Raw genomic sequence first — 20287 nt, 5'->3', positions numbered from 1 at the left:
AACTCCGGGAGATGGTGATGAACAGGGAGGCCTGGCGTGCTGCGATTCATGGGGTCGCAAAGAGTCGGACATGACTGAGTGACTGAACTGAACTGCAGCCTGGTATTTGAGGCTCCTTCTCTTTTTGGGTATCTGACAGTTCTGACAGAGGTAGCTAAGAGGGTAAGAAGCAGAGTATAACTTTTTGTAAGCTCATGAAGTAGAGTTACAAAAATTGGAGTATCATGACCTTGGGAAGAGATGAGAAGGGAGGTCTGCAGGTAAGAGACAATGGCCTGTAAAGTAGCTAGGCCTTAGGCTGAATCTTGAAAGGATAAACCATAAGAGTAAACTAAAAATAGATAACCCATGCTATGTACTGAATGTCTGCATCCCCTCAAAATGAATAAGTTGAAATTCTACCCGGCCCCAAGTGTGATATTTAGAGTTAGGGCCTTTATGAGGTTATTAGGGCTAAGGCTTCATTAATGGGATTAGTGCCCATTAGTGCCACTGGTGACCAAAAGACCCCAGAGAATGTCCTTACCCTTTCTGCCACATGGGGAAACAGAGAAGACAGTCATCTATGAACTGAAAGGGGACCCTCACCAAATCTGCTGACTCCTTGATCTGGGATTTTCCAGCTTCCAGAACTATGAAAAATTAACTTCTATTATTTATAAGCCACCCAATCTAGGGTATTTTGCTGTACCAGCCCAAAAGGACTAAGACAGTCAACTAAGAATTTAGGCTTAAATCTGAATCATCCCAAATCTTGTCTGAATTAAGTTGGTCTAGAATTCCAAGTGCCCTTTAGAAATCTTCTAAAACAATCATAAACCTTGTCTAAAGGAAAATATCTTCATAAAAGGTTTTTAATCATTTCTAAAATTTTTATATACAAAATCTGACATTTAATGAAAATCAACCAGGGATATAAGGAAAAAAATCACTGGGATCAAAACACAAGAGAAATAACAGGAAATAAAAACAAATCAACAAGAAATCCAGAAAAAATAGCTATCAGACTGCAACTTAAAATATGCTTACTATGCTCAAGAAAATAAAATACAAGATTGAAAATGTCAGCAGACAACTAGAAAGCATTACAAGAACCAAGTGGAAAATTTTTAACTAAAAAATAAAATAACCAAAAATTAACCATAACAAAGTATTTACTAACAGATTATAAATTATTCCAGAGAGAATTATGGAATTGGAAGACAAAAGCATCTTGAGAGAAGCACAGAAAACCAAAAAGATGGAGCAACATAAAAAAGAAAGAAAAAGAACAGAGTAAGAACAATGTGTAATTGGATCTGTAAAAAGAGAGAGGAAAAAAGGAGAAAAATATTTGAAAAGTTAATGTCTGAGAATTTATCTTAAGACGTCAAGATACAAATCCCAAGAGAACAAATTTTAAAACACACACACACATACACACACAAAGCTGAGTACACTGAAGTAAAGCTATAGGAAAACAGATGTAAGAGAATATATTAAAAGAAGCCAGCAGAAAAAGTAAAAAATACCTTCAAAGAAGTAACAATAAAATTAACAGATGATTTCTCATCAGAAAGTAAGGGAGCAAAAAGATAACGAAATAGTGTTAATATTTTCTAAGTGCTGGATGACACTAATACCAACATTCAGTACATGTGTAACTGAATCACTTTGCTGTACACCTGAAACTAATACAACAGTGTTAATCAACTATACTCCAATATAAAATTTAAAAAAATATCCTTGAGTAAAGGTGAAATAAAGACATTTTCAGAGAAATAAAAATCTAGATAATCTATCAACAAAAGACTATAAGAAAGGAATCGTGAAAGGATATTCCTTAGAAAGAAGCAATAAATCTAGAAGATTTTCAAAAAATGAAAGGAAATAAAGAACAACCAAAAAGGCTAAATATAGATATAAAGTGAACTAAATGAAGCCTATATAATCATAGCAATACTATTTTGTGTGGTTTAATTGCAAACTAAATTAAAATGCACAACTAAAAATAATACATTGTCTAGAAGGGTTACAAATAAAGTGAACCATGAACTTCCAGATGTTCAAGCTGGATTTCAAAAAGGCAGAGGAACCAGAGATCAAATTGCCAATATCTGTTGGATCACAGAAAAAGCAAGTAAATTCCAGAAAAACATCCACTTCTGCTTCATTGTCTACGCCAAAACCTTGGACTGTGTGGATCAAAACAAACTGGAAAATTCTTCAAGAGATGGGAATACCAGACTGCCTCCCTGCCTCCTGAGAAATCTACATGCAGGTCAAAAAGCAACAGTTAGAACTGGACATGGAACAACAGACTGGTTCCAATTTGAGAAAGGAATACATCAAGGCTGTGTATTGTCACCTTGCTTATTTAACTTATATGCAGAATACATCATGCAAAATGCTAGACTGGATGAAGCACAAGGTGAGATCAAGATTGCAGGGAGCCATCTGTAGTCTTCGGAGAACTGTCTGTTTAGGTCTTTTTCCTACTTTTTGATTGGGTTGTTTGATTTTCTGGTATTGAGTTGTATGAGATGCTTGTATATTTTGGAAATTAATCCTGTATCAGTTCTTGTAAAGATGCTCATTATTAGAGAAATGCAAATTAAAATTACAATGAGATATCACCTCACACTGGTCAGAATGGCCAGCATCAAAAAGTCTACAAACAATAAATGCTGGAGAGGGAATGGAGAAAAGGGAACACTCTTGCACTGTTGATGGGAATGTAAATTGATACGGCCACTATGGAAGACAGTATGGAGATTCCTAAAACTCTAGGAATAAACCCACCATATGATCCAGCAGTCCCACTCCTAGGCATATACCCTGAGGAAACCAAAATTGAAAAATACACATGTACTCCAATGTTCATTGCAGCACTATTTACAATAGAACATATTTACAATATGTTTACAACAGAATATATTTACAATAGCTAGTAAGCAACTTAGGTGTCCACCAAAAGATGAATGGATAAAGAAGTTGTGGTATATATACACAATGGAATATTACTTAGCCATAAAAAGGAATGCATCTGAGTCAGTTCTAGTGAGGTGGATGGACCTAGAGCTTATTATACAGAGTGAAGTGAGTCAGAAAGAGAAAGATAAATATTGTATACCAACACACATATATGGAATCTAGAAAGATGGTACTGATGAACTTATTTTCAAGGCAGGAATGGAGAAACAGACACAAAGAACAGACTTATGGACACAGGGAGAGGGGAAGAGAAGCTGAGATGCGTGGAGAGAGCAACATGGAAACTTACATTATCATATGTGAAATAGATAGCCAATGGGAATTTGCTGTATGTCTCAGGGAATTCAAATGGGGCTTTTATCAACCTAGCGGGATGGGATTGGGGGAGAGGTGCAAGGAAGGTACAAAAGAGGGGACATATGTACACCTATGGCTGATTCATGCTGATGTTTCACAGAAAACAATGAAATTCTATAAAGCAATGATCCTTCAATTAAAAAATAAATAATTATTTTAAAATGTGCAAAAAAAAAGTTTGCAGAGAAAAATATCAATAACCTCATATATGCAGATGACACCACCCTTATGGCAGAAAGCAAAGAGAAACTAAAGAGCCTCTTGATGACAGTGAAAGAGACTGAAAAGGCTGGCTTAAAATTCAACATTCAAAAAATCAAGATCATGGCATCCTGTCCCATGACTTCATGGCAAATAAATGGGGAAACAATGGAAACAGTGACAGACTTTATTTTCTATGGGCTCCAAAATCTCTGCAGATGGTGACTGCAGCCAGAAATTAAAAGACTCTTGCTCCTTGGAAGAAAAGCTATGACCAACCTAGACAGCATATTAAAAAGTAGAGACATTACTTTGCTGACAAAGGTCTGTCTAGTTAAAGCTATGGTTTTTCCAGTAGTCATCGATGGATATGAGAGTTGAACCATAAAGAAAGTTGAGCACAGAAGAACTGATGCTTTTGAACTGTGGTGTTGGAGAAGACTCTCGAGAGTCCCTTGGACTGCAAGGAGATCAAACCAGTCCATCCTAAACGAAGTAAGTCCTGAATATTCATTGGATGGACTGATGCTGAAGCTGAAGCTCCAATACTTTTGACAGACTGATGTGCTCTGACTTATTGGAAAAGACCCTGATGTTGGGAAAGGTTGAAGACAAGAGGAGAAGGGGACGACAGAGGATGAGATCATTGGGTGGCATCACTGACTTGATGGACATGAGTTTGAAAAGCTCTGGGAGTTGGTGATGGACAGGGAAGCCTGGCGTACTGAAGTCCGTGGGGTCACAGAGAGTTGGACATGACTGAGCGACTGAACAACAACAATCTTATTGTATATACTTAGTAACTTTATCTCCTCTTTTTCAGTTTTTATGCTTCTAATTTCTTTTTTCTAACTGCATTGGCTAGTACCTCCACAACTATTTTAAAGGATCATCTATTTTCTCTAATTTTTTTGGCCATACTGCATGGCTTGTAGGATCTTAGTTCCCTGACTAGGATTGACCTCAGGCCACCACACTGAACACACTAAGCCCTTACAACTGGAGCATCCGGGAATACCCAGAGATTATCTAGTTTCTAAGATCTCTTCCCTCTCTGAGTCTAGATTTTACCTGGAGTAGAAAAGGGTCTAGGAAATTAACCTGCATGGGGTCTGAGCTTGAAGTTCTAGTTCTTTTTCTTCTTCATTGCACATATTCAGCACTTTTCTGGCAATACCAAAGACCACAGATACTAATTTCATCACCATCCTACTATGTTTTGTGCCTAAACTGGCCTTATGGGCTCGTGTTGGTCCATAAGAACAGAGGAAGGAAGGCAAGCAGAGTTCCTAACTCCGGTTCTAATGTTCACATATCTATAACCATGAACAGTAGCAGCTGTTCACTGTACCTCAATTTCTGCATCTTTAAAAGTGGCTGTTGGATGAGAGAAAACAGACATAGCTTTCTTCAGTTTTCCATGACTTTGTCTCTTTTTCTGTTAAAATAAATCCCTTCATCTTCTGCCAACAGCTTCTTGCTTGGGCCTTGATGTCAGTACTTGTTATTGTATAGGTATCCTTGTGTACTGTATAGATATACTTGTTACTGTATAGGTATATTTGTTACTATAATCTGGCTAGAAAGTATATCTGTCTGCCTATGACCACATTGAGGACATGGACCGAGTCTGACTCCATTCCATCATCTCTTTCTTGTTTTACTACAATAGCTTCTGACCTGGTTTCCTTTCTGCTTCAGAGCAATCTTTTAAAATGTAAACAGATACTGGCGCTTCTTTAACTGAAACTGCTCTATCCTTCCCTATCGCTCACAGGACAGACTCCAAACCCCTTCATATATTATAAAAGGCCCTGTGTGGTCTGGCCTTTGCTCGCTCCCTGCCTACTCTCAGCTCTCACAACTTCTGGTCTGATACTTTATACTTCAGTCCTATGGAGCTGCCTGGAGTACTTCAAATCTCTAGGCTTGTGACTTTCATCTCCATATTTACACAGAAAGAATATCTCCTCTGCCTGAAATACAAGTTCTCTTTATCTGGGTAACCCTGAGACAACCTTAAGACTTAAGGCAAACTAAGGAGATGCTCACCAGTTTTATATCCTTTTCCTGGACCCTGGACAACATCTCTCAGTTTCCCTTGGTATTTGGTTGGGATCAAAAGGGGTGTGGGCAGTGGTAATAAGTGCCACTTCCAGGCCTGGTCATCAAACACATACACAATTGCCCAATTCTTGCTCTTGGGCATGGAAGCTACATGTAAAATCAATGGTATTTTAATAAGGAAAAAGGCTAGTTCACCAAGTCAACACTGGGAGGAAAACTGCCAGACAAGTCACTTGACCTGCATCAGACTGTAATGAACCCTTACTGTATTAAGCCACTGAGGTTTGGGGACTGCTTATTATAGCATCTAAAACTGTTCACTTGACTTGTACAAACAGATAAATTCAAATAACCATTTTTATCCCTCAGGGATGAGTGAACAGCCTCCTGTGTGCTCTCACAATTCTCTTTCCTGGCACTGACCACATGGCATAATCATGCTTTGCTTGTTTTCATCTCCCATTAAAATGTGAACTCTTTCAGGGAAGGGACCATACATTCTTGGTTTTTTAAATTCACAAGCCCTGGTACATCGTAGGTTATCACTGGAAGTTTGGTGGGAGAATGAATAGAAAATGAGTCAATTAACTGATGGCAGAATGAGTGAAATAAATGAATGAACAGCTGCATCTGAACTTTTTCACAGCAGTCAAATGAGGTACTTTTTTTGTGGCTATGTTAGAGCAGAGGGTGTGCGGCTAATGCAGGGACCTTAATCATGTGAGGATGTGAGAGCTGGACTATAGAGAAAGCTGAGCACCGAAAAACTGATGCTTTTGAACTGTGGCACTGGAGAAGACTCTTGCAAGTCCCGTGGACTGCAAATCATCGAACCAGTCAATCCTAGAGGAAATCAGTCCTCAATGTTCATTGGAGGGACTAATGCTAAAGCTGAAGCTCCAATACCTTAGCCACTTGATGCGAAGAACTGACTCATTGGAAAAGACCCCAATGCTGGGAAAGATTGAAAACAAGAGAAGGGGACAACAGAGGATGAGATGGTTGGATGGCATCACCAACTTGGTGGACATGAGTTTGAGCAAACTCCAGGAGCTGGTGATGGACAGGGAAGCCTGGCATGCTACGGTCCATGGGGTTGCAAAGAATTGGACAGGAATGAGCGACTGACCTGAACTGAAAAAGTCAAGAAGGTAAGTTGTAGCATTGACTCATGAATGGACATTAATAAGGGTCTCCTGTATGTTAGCTTTGATGTAATACCTGACATAATGCCATCAGTAAGCTAAAGTAAGATATAGAAAGAATGCTTCAATGTTGTTACCAACACAAAGGGAACACACCTTTTTAAGCAAACAAGTCATGTTTATCTTTGATTCCTAGACCAGATGCTCAGGGAAATCACCATTAAATTCCAAGAAGTAGTACTATTATAGGTCACATGCTCTGACTGAAATGCAAACTAACAAATTTTTAATACTTAGACTAATCATGAATAAATATCTGAAACAGACTGAAAAAAACAACAGCACCAATATGAAAGTTCAGTGAAATGACTGGATACCCAACAAATATTTTTTCACTTTCTTGCATATTAACTACAAAAAAAGAGAAGAAAGGAAAATTATGCAAAGAATCTTATTCTCAAAAGTCACAAAATATGCAACAGTTAAAAATAAATATGAAAATAAACATGAAATACATGGCAACTATACATACAAACACACACTCACACACATACCCCAAAACCTTGGTAACAGGGTAAAAGAAAACATAAGTTTAATAAATCAATATATATCACTTATCTACATGGGAAAAATGAATAACATAAAAATGCTAATTCTTTCAAAATAATTAAAATTCAAAGAGGTTTATCTTAGACCTTAAAAATGAGTTTAAGTTCATCTAGAAAAATAAACAAGTAGGAATATAAATGTGTGCTTTTTAAATGAAAGAAAATGGATTACAGAAAGATGTAATAATTAACTATGCAATATTGGCCCACATATAGATACTTAGAATAAGTAAATAGATATAATGAGGTGGGGACAAATGGGAGAGAACACAGACACAGGATGAGGGTAGAAAGGATATTAATGTGGAACAGATTTCTGCTTCAGATAATGGCAATTTACATAAAGCAGACCAATCATCTTACTAAGAAGACTAAGAAAATCTGGTCAAGTTGTTTTTTAAAATCTGCTTGAAGGCACAGAGAAGCTAATAAGGCAGTGAAGAATTACAGGGCCAAGTTCTGGGAAAACAAAGAAGAGTCAGGGAGATGAGCCAAACATTGGAACTGCTTTCTCCCCAAGGGCATCTGCTAATTCCAGAAATGGCAAACTAAGGATTAATAAACTTAGCTGAGATTTTGATGGTCTCATAGACCTAGAAGAAAAATATCACTACAGGAGACCTCCCTGGTGGTCCAGTGGTTAAGAATTTGCCAGCCAAAGCAGGGGACACAGGTTTGGTCCTTCGTCTGGGAAGATTCTACACGCTGCAGGGCAACTTAGCTCACATGCCACAGAGCACGTGCTCTAGAGCCCGTGAGCCACAACTACAGAGCCCAAATGCCACAGCTGCTGAAGTCTGTGTACCTAGAACCTGTGCTCTGCAACAAGAGAAGCCATCACGATGAGAAGCACACACATCGCAACTAGAGAGCAGCCCCCACTTGCAACAGCTAGAGAAAGTTCACTCTCAGCAACAGAGGCCCAGGGCAGCCAAAAATTAATTAGTTAAGAAAAATCACTATAGGGCCTACACCAAGAAGGAGGGGTCTTCATAAATTCTCCACAGTTTAGAGAAGAGTATCTAAAAGACAACACCACAGGAGTAAGGATAAACTGGAAATACCCTCCCCTGGTCCTTTCACTCAGAAAGAAACCCAGCTTCCAATCACCATAATCTCTGACATCAGACTGACATGATAGAGGTTTGCTGGTACCACTGACACCCTACAGAAGGGAAATAAAAGGCAAACATATAGCCTATGTGGAGAACAATACTATGATGTTATGTTCCCAATTATTTCTATTATTTTCCATATACAAAGTTCAATACTCAAAAGGAACTGTACAATTATTTTTAGGAAAGTGTTCAGCAGTATCAAATAAAGCTAAATATACATCTATTCTATGACACAGAAATTCCACTCCAAGAGAACTGAGTATAAACATTTATCAAAAGATATTTATAAGAATATTCATAATAAGCCTAAAAACAATCCTCATTTACAAGAAATGAATAAATTACTTTCATATAATGGAATAATAAAAAGCAATAAAAAAAGAATGGACTAATGAAATACAACATCATAGGTGATTCACAGACATTAGGCTGAATGAAAAAACTCATTCAAACAAATACATATTTATGATTTAACTTATATTAAGTCCAAAAACGGACAAAAGTTACAACAGTGATTGTAGTGAGGGGGGTACTGACTGGCAGAGGTACGAAACCTTTTCAGATGTTGGAAATATTCTCTGTCTTGATAAACAGTGGCTATGCAATACTCAAATGTGAATAATCATTCAAGGGTACATTTAGGGCTAAAATTAGCATACTTTAGACACTAAAAATACCTAAGACAGTCTTCATAAAGGATAAACCTGGAGGGCTTAAACTACCAGATATCCAAAGTGAACTTCTAGTAATTAAGAAAGCATAAGGTTTATGCAAGGACCCATGAAACAAAACAGAAAATATATAAATAAAAAAAATCCACAAGTAGGCAGGCATTTAGCTTGTGATAAACATTAAGAGCAAGGGGAATAAAAGTCTCTTCACCAAATGGTATTGCCCAATTAGATATACATAAAATAAAAATATTATCCTTACTTCAACCATATATAGAAATAAAATCAAAGGAAGACTGCAGATCTGAATGTATATGGTAGAAATAAGTCTTCTAGAAAATTATATAGAGTATCTTCTTAACTTGAGTGTGGGAAAATTAACAAGATGCTCTAGTCTCGCTCTTTCAACCTGTGCTCTCATGCTCATTCACTCCATGTTCTGAAAACATGACTTTGCACAGTTGTGTGATGGCTGAGATCACTGATAGCACTGTGTATGAGTGTCACGAGTTACTCACCTGGTCATGGGCTGCTTTGTGCAGTATGCCTGTATGAGCTTCACCATGAAAGCCCTGGCTGCTGCTGCACTGGGGCTACACTGGAGTGACATCATGGTTACGTTACATCAAGTTATGTTACGGCAACCTTATGGCTACATTATGGTTATGTTATGGCTGCAGCTTCAGCTGCCACGTCAGCCAGGAGAGAGACTGAGTTGTGGCTGCTGCGCCAGCCAGAAAAGAATAACTGTGTCTGCAGTTTCCATGGTTCCTAGAGTCTTCTTCCAGCCTCTTAGCTTGTGCTTTGCCTACCCTAGGTGCAGTGAACAGGGGGAACAGCAAGACAACTGGCATCACAAACAGAAACAGCAACATACTGGGATAGGGAAAAACACAACCCCAAAAAGCACTAAACATAAGGGGCTTCCCTGGTGGCTGAGATGGTAAAGAATCTGCCTGCAATGAGGATGACAACAAGAATCACTAACGGGTTGAAAATGCAAGCCACAGAGTCAGAAATTATTGTACTTACAACACACATAACTGACATAAATCTTGTTAACTAGAAAATATTGAGAAGCCCTACAAATTAGTAAGAAAGTAATAAACAGCCAAAACGAGAAATGAGCAAAAGATAAGCATTCACACACACACAAAGATGCCCAGGAAAGATGATGTCATTTATCTTCACAGACATGCAAAATGAAACCACTGTCCACAAACCATAATGACTAAAATGAAAAAGTCTGGCAATTCCAGGAGTTGGCAAGGATGTGGCAAACAGAACTTTCACCAATGGCAGAGTGTATATTGACAGAGCAACACTGTAAAACTGCTTGGCATTGTCTACTCATATTCACCTTCAGTCAGTTCAGGTCAGTCGCTCAGTCGTGTCCGACTCTTTGCGACCCCATGAATCGCAGCATGCCAGGCCTCCCTGTCCATCACCAACTCCTGGAGTTCACTCAGACTCACGCCCATCGAGTCAGTGATGCCATCCAGCCATCTCATCCTCTGTCGTCCCCTTCTCCTCCTGCCCCCAATCCCTCCCAGCATCAGAGTCTTTTCCAATGAGTCAACTCTTTGCATGAGGTGGCCAAAGTACTGGAGTTTCAGCTTTAGCATCATTCCTTCCAAAGAACACCCAGGGCTGATCTCCTTCAGAATGGACTGGTTGGATCTCCTTGCAGTCCAAGGGACTCTCAAGAGTCTTCTCCAACACCACAGTTCAAAAGCAGCAATTCCTTGGAGCTAAGCTTTCTTCACAGTCCAACTCTCACATCCATACATGACCACTGGAAAAGCCATAGCCTTGACTAGACGGACCTTTGTTGGCAAAGTAATGTCTCTGCTTTTCAATATGCTATCTAGGTTGGTCATAACTTTTCTTTCAAGGAGTAAGCGTCTTTTAATATCATGGCTGCAATCACCATCTGCAGTGATTTTGGAGCCCCCCAAAAATAAAGTTTGACACTGTTTCCACTGTTTCCCCATCTATTTCTCATGAAGTGATGGGACCAGATGCCATGATCTTCGTTTTCTGAATGTTGAGCTTTAAGCCAACTTTTTCTCTCTCCACTTTCACTTTCATTAAGAGGCTTTTTAGTTGCTCTTCACTTTCTGCCATAAGGGTGGTGTCATCTGCATATCTGAGGTTATTGATATATCTCCCGGCAATCTTGATTCCAGGTTGTGCTTCTTCTAGCCCAGCGTTTCTCATGATGTACTATGCATATAAGTTAAATAAGCAGGGTGACAATATACAGCCTTGATGTACTCCTATATTCACCTTAAGACTCAGCAATTACACACAGACACACACACATTATATATAAATATATATATATATGTATGTATACACACACACTCATATATATGTGTGTGTGTGTGTGTATATATATATATATATATATATATATACACGTATAAGTGTAAGGGTTTCCCAGGTGGCACTAGTGGTAAAGAACCCACCTGCCAATGCAGGAGTGGTAAGAAACACGGAATCAATCCCTGGGTTGGTAAGATCCCCTAGAGAAGGTCACGTCAACACACTAACACACACCAAACAGATGTGCATGCTCATGAACATCAAGGCATGTTATCAAGAATATTCATAGTAACTTCATTCATAACAGCAAAAATGGAAATAAGCAAAATGCCCATTAATAACAGAATAAACAATTTGGAGTATAGTCACATAAGGAGATATTACATAGCAACAAAGACAAATGAACTAGCTATCAAAACAAAAGTCAATTTCTCAGCAAAAATGCTAAGCAAAATAGGCCTGGAACAAAAGAAGTTGCAAACAATGATTCCACTTATTTAATTTTCAAAAATAGGTAAAACTAAACTACAATATTAGATTTTAAAATGGAAATTTCTTTGTGGAGCATAGAGGAAATAGAGATTGAACACCGAAGTAAAAGTGTTACTGGCTCAGCTGTGTCTGACTCTTTACAGCTCCATGGACTATAGGCCGAAAGGCTACCCTGTCCATGGAATTCTCCAAGCAAAAACACTGGCGTGGGTAGCCATTCTTTTCTCCACGGGATCTTTCCAACCCAGGGATTGAACCCAGGTCTCCTGCAATTCAGGCAGATTTTTCACCATCTGAGCCACCAGGGAAGCCTTTAGGTCAATAAATAGACAGCCAAATTTCAGAAATTTCAGATGTTCAAGCTTCATTTTAAAAAGACAGAGAACCAAAGATCAAACTGCCAGCATGCTGGATCATTGAAAAAGCAAGAGAGTTCCAGAAATATACTACATTTGCTGTACTGACTATGCCAAAGCCTTTGACAGAGTGGATCACAACAAACTGTGGAAAATGCTGAAAGAGATGGTAAGACCAGACCACCTTACCTGCCTCCTGAGAAATCTGTATGCAGGCCAAGAAGCAACAGATAGAACTGGACATGGAACAACAGACTGATTCCAAACTGGGAAAGGAGCATGCCAAGCTGTATATTGTCACCCTCCTTTTTAATTTCTATGCAGCGTATTTCATGCGAAATGCCGGGCTGGTTAAAGTACAACCTGGAATCAAGATTGCTGGGAGGAATATCAATAACGAGATATATAGATGACACCACCCTTATGGCAGTAAGCGAAGAAGAACTAAAGGGCCTCTTGATGAAAGTGAAAGAGGAGAGTGAAAAAGTTGGCTTAAAATTCAACGTTCATAATACTAAAATCATGGCATCTGGTCCCATCATTTCATGGCATATAGATGGGGAAACAATGGAAACAGTGACAAATTTTATTTTGGGGGGGCTCCAAAATCACTGCAGATGGTGACTGCAGCCATGAAATAAAAGACACTTGCTCCATGGAAGAAAAGTATGACCAACCTAGACAGCATGTTAAAAAGCAGAGACGTTAATTTGCCAACAAAGGTCCATCTAGTCAAAGCTATGGTTTTTCCAACAGTCATGGACGGATGTGAGAGTTGGACTATAAAGAAAGCAGAGTGCCAAAGAATCAATGCTTTCGAACTGCGGTGCTAGAGAAGACTCTTCAGAGTCCCTGGGACAGCAAGGAGATCAAACTAGTCAATCCTAAAGTAAATCAACTCTGAAGATTCATTGAGAGGACTGATGCTGAAGCTGAAACTAATATTTGGCCACCTGATACGAAGAACTGACTCATTTGAAAAGACCTTGATGCTCGCAAAGATTGAAGGCGGGAGGAGAAGGGGATGACAGAGGATGAGATGGTTGGATGGCATCACCATCAAAAGACCTGAATTTGAGTAAACTCCAAGAGTTGGTGATGGACAGGGAAGCCTGGTGTGCTGCAGTCTAAGGGGCCGCAAACAGTCGGACACGACTAAAGACGGAACTGAACTGAAATTTCAGAAAGCTTTCTTTATCAGTTCAGTCAGTGACTCATGTCCAACTCATTGCAACCCATGGACTGCGGCATGCCAGGCCTCCCTGTCCATCACCAACTCCTGGAGTTTACTCAGTCTCATGACCGTTGAGTTGGTGATGCCATCCAACCATCTCATCCTCTGTTGTCCTCTTTTCCACTCGCCTTCAATCTTTCATAGCATCAGGGTCTTTTCCAATGAGTCAGTTCTTCACATCAGGGGCCCAAAGTACTGGAGTTTCAGCTTCAGCTTCAGTCCTTCCAATGAATATTCAGGACTAATCTCCTTTAGGATGGACTGGTTGGATCTCCTTGCAGTTCAAGGGACTCTTAAGAGTCTTCTCCAACACCTCAGTTCAAAAGCATCAATTCTTCGCTGCTCAGCTTTCTATATAGCCCAACTTTCACATCCATACCTGACTACTGGAAAAACCATAGCCTTGACTAGATGGACCTTTTTTGACAAAACAATGTCTCTGCTTTTTAATAAGCTGTCTAAGTTGGTCATAACTTTTCTTCCAAGGAGTAAGTGTCTTTTTCTTTCATGGATGCAGTCACCATTTGCAGTGATTTTGGAGCCCAAGAAATTAAAGTCTGTCACTGTTTCCACTGTTTCCCCATCTATTTGCCATGAAGTGATGGAACTGGATGCCATGATTTTTGTTTCTGAATGTTGAGCTTTAAGCCAACTTTTCACTCTCCTCTTGCACTTTCATCAAGAGGCCCTTTGGTTCTTCTTCATTTCCTGCCATGAGGGTGGTGCCATCTGCATATCTGAGGTTATTGACATTTCTCCCAGCAACCTTGACTCCAGCTTGTGCTTCATCCATCCTGGCATTTCTCAAGATGTAGTCTGCATATAAGTTAAATAAGCAGGGTGACAATATACAGCCTTGATGTACTCCTTTTCCTATTTGGAACCAGTCTGTTGTTCCATGTCCAGTTCTAACTGTTGCTTCCTGAGCTGCATATAGGTTTCTCAAGAGGCAGGACAGGTGGTCTGGTATTCCCATCTCTTTCAGAATTTTTCACAGTTTATTGTGATCCACACAGTCAAAGGCTTTGGCATAGTCAATAAAGCAGAAATAGATGTTTCTCTGGAACTCTTGCTTTTCAGGAATCCAGCAGATGTTGGCAATTTGATTTCTGATTCCTCTGCCTTTTCTAAAACCAGATTGAACATCTGGAAGCTCATGGTTCATGTACTGTTGAAGCCTGGCTTGGAGAATTTTGAGCATTACTTTGCTATCATGTGAGATGAGTGCAATCGTGCAGTAGTTTGAGCATTCTTTGGCATTGCCTTTCTTTGGGATTGGAATGAACACTGACCTTTTCCAGTTCCATGGTCACTGCGAGTTTTCCAAATTTGTTGGCATACTGAGTGTAGCACTTTCACAGCATCATCTTTCAGGATTTGAAATCGCTCAACTGGAATTCCATCACCTCCACTCACTTTGTTCGTAGTGATGCTTCCTAAGGCCCACTTGACTTCACATTCCAGGATGTCTGGCTCTAGGTGAATGATCATACCATCGTGGTTATCTGGGTCATGAAGATCTTTTCTGTACAGTTCTTCTGTGTATCCTTGCCATCTCTCCTTAATATCTTTTGCTTTTGTTAGGTCCATACCATTTCTGTCCTTTATTGCACTGATCACTGAGGAAGGCTTTCTTATCTCTCCCTGCTATTCTTTGGAACTCTGCATTCAAATGGGTATATCTTTCCTTTTCTCCTTTGCTTTTCTCTTCCCTTCTTTTCACAGCTATTTGTAAGGCCTCCTCAGACAGCAATTTTGCTTTTTTGCATTTCTTTTCCATGGGGATGGTTTTGATCCCTGTCTCCTGTTCAATGTCATGAACCTCCACCCACAGTTCATCAGGCACTCTGTCAGATCTAGTTCCTGAAATCTATTTCTCACTTCCACTGTATAATCATTAGAGATTTGATTTAGATCATACCTGAGTGGTCTAGTGGTTTTCCCTACTTTCTTCAATTTAAGTTTGAATTTGACAATAAGGAGTTCATGATCTGAGCCACAGTTACTGCCAGTCTTATTTTTGCTGACTGTATAGAGCTTCTCCATCTTTGGCTGCAAAGAATATAATCAATCTGATTTTGGTGTTGACCATCTGTTGGTGTCCATGTGTAGAGTCTTCTCTTGTGTTGTTGGAAGAGGGTGTTTGCTTTGGCCAGTGCATTCTCTTGGCAGAACTCTGTTAGTGTTTGCCCTGCTTCATTCTGTACTCCAAGACCAAATTTGCCTTTTACTCCAGTTGTTTCTTGACATCCTACTTTTGCATTCCAGTCCCCTATAATGAAAAGGACATCTTTTGGGGGTGTTAATTCTAGAAGGTCTTGTAGGTCTTCATAGAACTGTTCGGCTTCAGCTTCTTCAGCGTTACTGGTTGGGGCACAGACTTGGATTAATTACCGTGATACTGAATAGAAATTAGAGAGTGTGAGGTAGGTTTTCTGAAATTTGGCAATGTTCTAATTCCTGACCTAGGTAGCAGTTACACAGGTGGTCAAACTGGAATATTTCAGTCAGCTCCTGTTAGAGATAGCAGGTTAAATGTATGCATTAGCTATAGTTCCTTTCTGAACTCTCACTAAATGAATAAAGGAATTAAACACACACATACACACCAACTCACAATGACAAAACTAAAGAGAAAAAAAACTGAACAAAAGTGGTAACTGAGTTAACAGCCTAGAAAAAGAACCCTAAGCCAATAGAGAGAAAAGCTTAGAAGCAAGTTTTTTTATACTAAAGAACTCCTAAAATACATAGCAAATTGGTGGTACAAGGTACCTCTGGCAATGACAAAATCAGTGGAGCTAAAACCAGAACAATAACTGAAAATTTCAGAAACAGTCAACCCCATATCCTTCTTCTAACTTACTGCTAGGAAACTACCCTTACCCATTCTCAGACACATGAAAGGGAGTTATTCTCTAAACAGTTAGAACAGGAGGGTAAGGGGAGACAGATTGAAAGATTTTTAGGGAAAGGAGAAGGAGGGGGAAGAAGAGGGTTAGGAGGAAGGGAAAGAGAAGTAACAGTAATAGTCACTGTTGCCCTCACTGTCATGGAAACAGCAAGTACAAATGAAAACAGGTAGACTAAGAATCTCAGCTATGTAATCAGACTTTACTATAGGTCCTTACACCACAAGGTTCTAAAACCAGGTCATCAAGTATATAGCTTCCAGGAGAAATATGTAAATGATTTTTCTACTGAATATGATCTGCTGAAGAAAAAGGACATTAAAAGATGCTGACATAATTTCCAATAAAAGAGCTCAAGAAATCACCCTACAATAAAGTTCACACTGAAATCTCCATCCTAGAGGAACCCCAATAGACATAGTAATTAGTGGCACCTCTGGGAAAGATTGAAGGTAGGAGGAAAAGGGAATGACAGAGGACGAAATGGTTGAATGGCATCACCAACACAATGGCCATGGGTTTGGGTGGACTCTGGGAGTTGGTGATGGACAGGGAGGCTTGGTGTGCTGCAGTTCATGGGGTCGAAAAGAGTTGGACACGACTGAGTGACCGAACTGGAACTGGAACTGGGTGTTCCTATTGCCATTTTAAATGTTTGGGGTTGATTTTGTAGATCTTTTTTCTTCTCTTGTATTGCTTGACTATATAAGTCCGTTTAACATTTGTTGTAAAGCTGGTTTGGTGGTACTGAATTCTCTTAACTTTTGCTTGTCTAAAAAGCTTTTTATTTCTCCATCAATTTTGAATGAGATCCTTGCTGGGTACAGTAATCTTGGTTATAGATTTTTCCCTTTTGGTACTTAAAATGTAACCTGCAATTCCCTCCTGGTGTGCAGAGTTTTGGCTGGAAGATCAGCTGTTAAGCATATGGGGTTTCCCTTGTATGTTACTTGTTGCTTTTCCCTTGCTGCTTTTAATATTCTTTCTTTGTGTTTAGTCTTTGTTAGTTTGATTAGTATGTGTCTCCTTGGGTTTATCCTGTATAGCACTCTTTGTGCCTCTTAGATTTGACTATTTCCTTTTCCATGTTGGGGAAATTTTCAACTATAATCTCTTCAAAAATTTTCTCATACCCTTTCTTTTTCTCTTCTTCATCTGGGATGCTATAATTCAAATATTGGTGCATTTGATATTGTCCCAGAGATCTCTGCGACTATTGTCGGTTCTTTTCATTTTTTTTACTTTATCGTGCTCTTCAGAAGTTATTTCCACCATTTTATCTTCCAGCTCACTGATTCATTCTTCTGCTTCAGATATTCTGCTATTGATTCCTTCTAGAGTATTTTTCGGAGAAGGCAATGGCACCCCACTCCAGTACTCTTGCCTGGAAAATCCCATGGATGGAGGAGCCTGGTAGGCTGCAGTCCATGGGGTCGCTAAGAGTTGGACACGACTGAGTGACTTCACTTCACTTTTCACTTTCATGCATTGGAGAAGGAAATGGCAACCCACTCCAGTGTTCTTGCCTGGAGAATCCCAGGGATGGGGGAGCCTGGTGGGCTGCCGTCTATGGGGCCGCACAGAGTCAGACACGACTAAAGCAACTTAGCAGCAGCAGCAGCAGAGTATTTTTAATTTCAGTAATTGTGTTATTTGTCTCTGTATGCTTATTCTCTAATTCCTCTAGGTCTTTGTTAATTGATTCTTGAATTTTCTACATTTGGTTTTCAAGGTTTTTGATCATCTTTACTATCATTATTCTGAATTCTTTTTCAGGTAGTTTGCCTATTTCTTCTTCATTTACTTGGACTTCTGTGTTTCTAGTTTGTTCCTTCCTTTGTGTAATATTTCTCTACCTTTTCACTATTTTTTAAAATCTTATTGTGTTTGAGGTCTCTTTTTCCCAGGTTTCAAGATTGTAGAAGGAAACAAATCATAAAGATCCAAGCAGAAATAAATGAAAAAGAAATGAAAGAAACAATAGTAAAGATTAATGAAATTAAAAGTGGGTTTTTTCAGAAGATAAACAAAATTGACAAATCTTTATAAAGATAAACAAAATTAACAAGCCAGACTCATCAAGAAAAAAAGAGGGAAGAATCAAATCAACAAAATTAGAAATGAAAAAAGGAGAGGTAACAAAAAACAAAGCAGAAATACAAAGGATTGTAAGAGACTATTATGAACAACTATATGGCAATAAAATGGATAACCTGGAAGAAATGGACAGATTCTTGGAAAAGTTCAATCTTCCAAGACTGAACCAAGAAGAAAGAGAAATTATGAACAACTCAGTTACAAGCACTGAAATTGAAGCTGTGATAAAAAATCTCCCAAAATACAAAAGCCCAGGACCAGATGGCTTCATAGGAGAACTCTATCAAACATTTAGAGAAGAGCTAATGCTTATCCTTCTAAAACTCTTTCAAAAAATTACAAAGGAACACTTCTAAACTCATTCTACAAGGCCAATCACCCTGACACATAAAACAGACAAAGACAACACAAAAAAAGAAAACTATAGTCCAATATCACTGATGAACACAAATGCAAAAATCCTTAACAAAATTTTAGCAAACAGAATTCAGCAACACATCAAAAAGCCCAGATGCCATGATCAAATTGGGTTTATTCCAGGAATGCAAGGATTCTTCAATACATGCAAATCAATGTGGTACACCATATTAATAAACTGAAAGATAAAAACCATATGATAATCTCAATAGATGCAGAAAAATCCTTTGACAAAATTCAGCACCCATTTATGATTAAAACTCTTCAAAAAACGGGCATAAAAGGAACCTACCTTCACATAGTAAAGGCCATATATGATAAGCTTACAGCAAACATTATTCTCAACAGTGAAAAACTGAAAGCATTCCCCCTAAGATCAGGAACAAAACAAGGGTATCCATTTTCACCAATATTATTCAACATAGTTCTAGATGTCCTAGGTACAGCAATCAGAGAAGAAAAAGAAATGAAAGGAATCCAGATCAGAAAAGTAGTAGCAAAGCTCTCACTGTTTGCAGATGACATGATACTGTACATAGAAAATCCTGAAGACAGTATCAGAAAATTACTAGAGCTAATCAGTGAATTTAGCAAAGTTGCAGGATATAAAATCAATACACAGAAATCACCTGCATTTCTATATACCAACAATGTAGTGTTGGAGAAGACTCTTGAGAGTCCCTTGGACTGCAAGGAGATCCAACCAGTCCATTCTGAAGGAGATCAGCCCTGGGATTTCTTTGGAAGGAATGATGCTAAAGCTGAAACTCCAGTACTTTGGCCACCTCATGCAAAGAGTTGACTCATTGGAAAAGACTCTGATGCTGGGAGGGATTGGCAGCAGGAGAAGGGGATGACAGAGGATGAGATGGCTGGATGGCATCACTGACTCGATGGACGTGAGTCTGAGTGAACTCCAGGAGTTGGTGATGGACAGGGAGGCCTGGAATGCTGCGATTCACAGGGTCGCAAAGAGTCAGACACAACTGAACAACTGAACTGAACTGAACAATGAAAAATCAGAAAGAGAAATTAAGGAATCAATCCCATTCACCACTGCAAAAAAAACAATTAAATATCTAGGAATAAACTTGCCTAAGGAGACAAAAGAACTGTGCACATAAAATTATAAGACACTGATGAAAGAAATCAAAGACAACATAAACGGATGGACAGATATTCCATGTTCCTGGTAGGAAGAATCAATATTGTAAAAATGACTACACTACTAAATGCAATCTATAGATTCAATGTGATCCCTGTCAAATTACAAATGGCATTTTTCACAGAACTAGAGCAAAAAATTTCACA

General features: G+C 39.0%; 1 protein-coding gene across 1 annotated transcript in view; it reads right to left on the bottom strand.

Annotated features, from left to right (window-relative positions):
* The window catches only part of SPATA6 (spermatogenesis associated 6), a 158077-nt gene that overhangs the window by 94702 nt on the left and 43088 nt on the right, over window positions 1-20287 (bottom strand). The gene's annotated exons all lie outside the window — the stretch shown is intronic.

The sequence above is a fragment of the Budorcas taxicolor genome, chromosome 3 (assembly GCF_023091745.1).
Source record: "Budorcas taxicolor isolate Tak-1 chromosome 3, Takin1.1, whole genome shotgun sequence".
NCBI classification, from domain to species: domain Eukaryota; kingdom Metazoa; phylum Chordata; class Mammalia; order Artiodactyla; family Bovidae; genus Budorcas; species Budorcas taxicolor.
The sequence above is the reverse complement of the archived record's forward strand: the minus strand, read 5'-3'. Positions and strand labels throughout refer to the sequence as shown.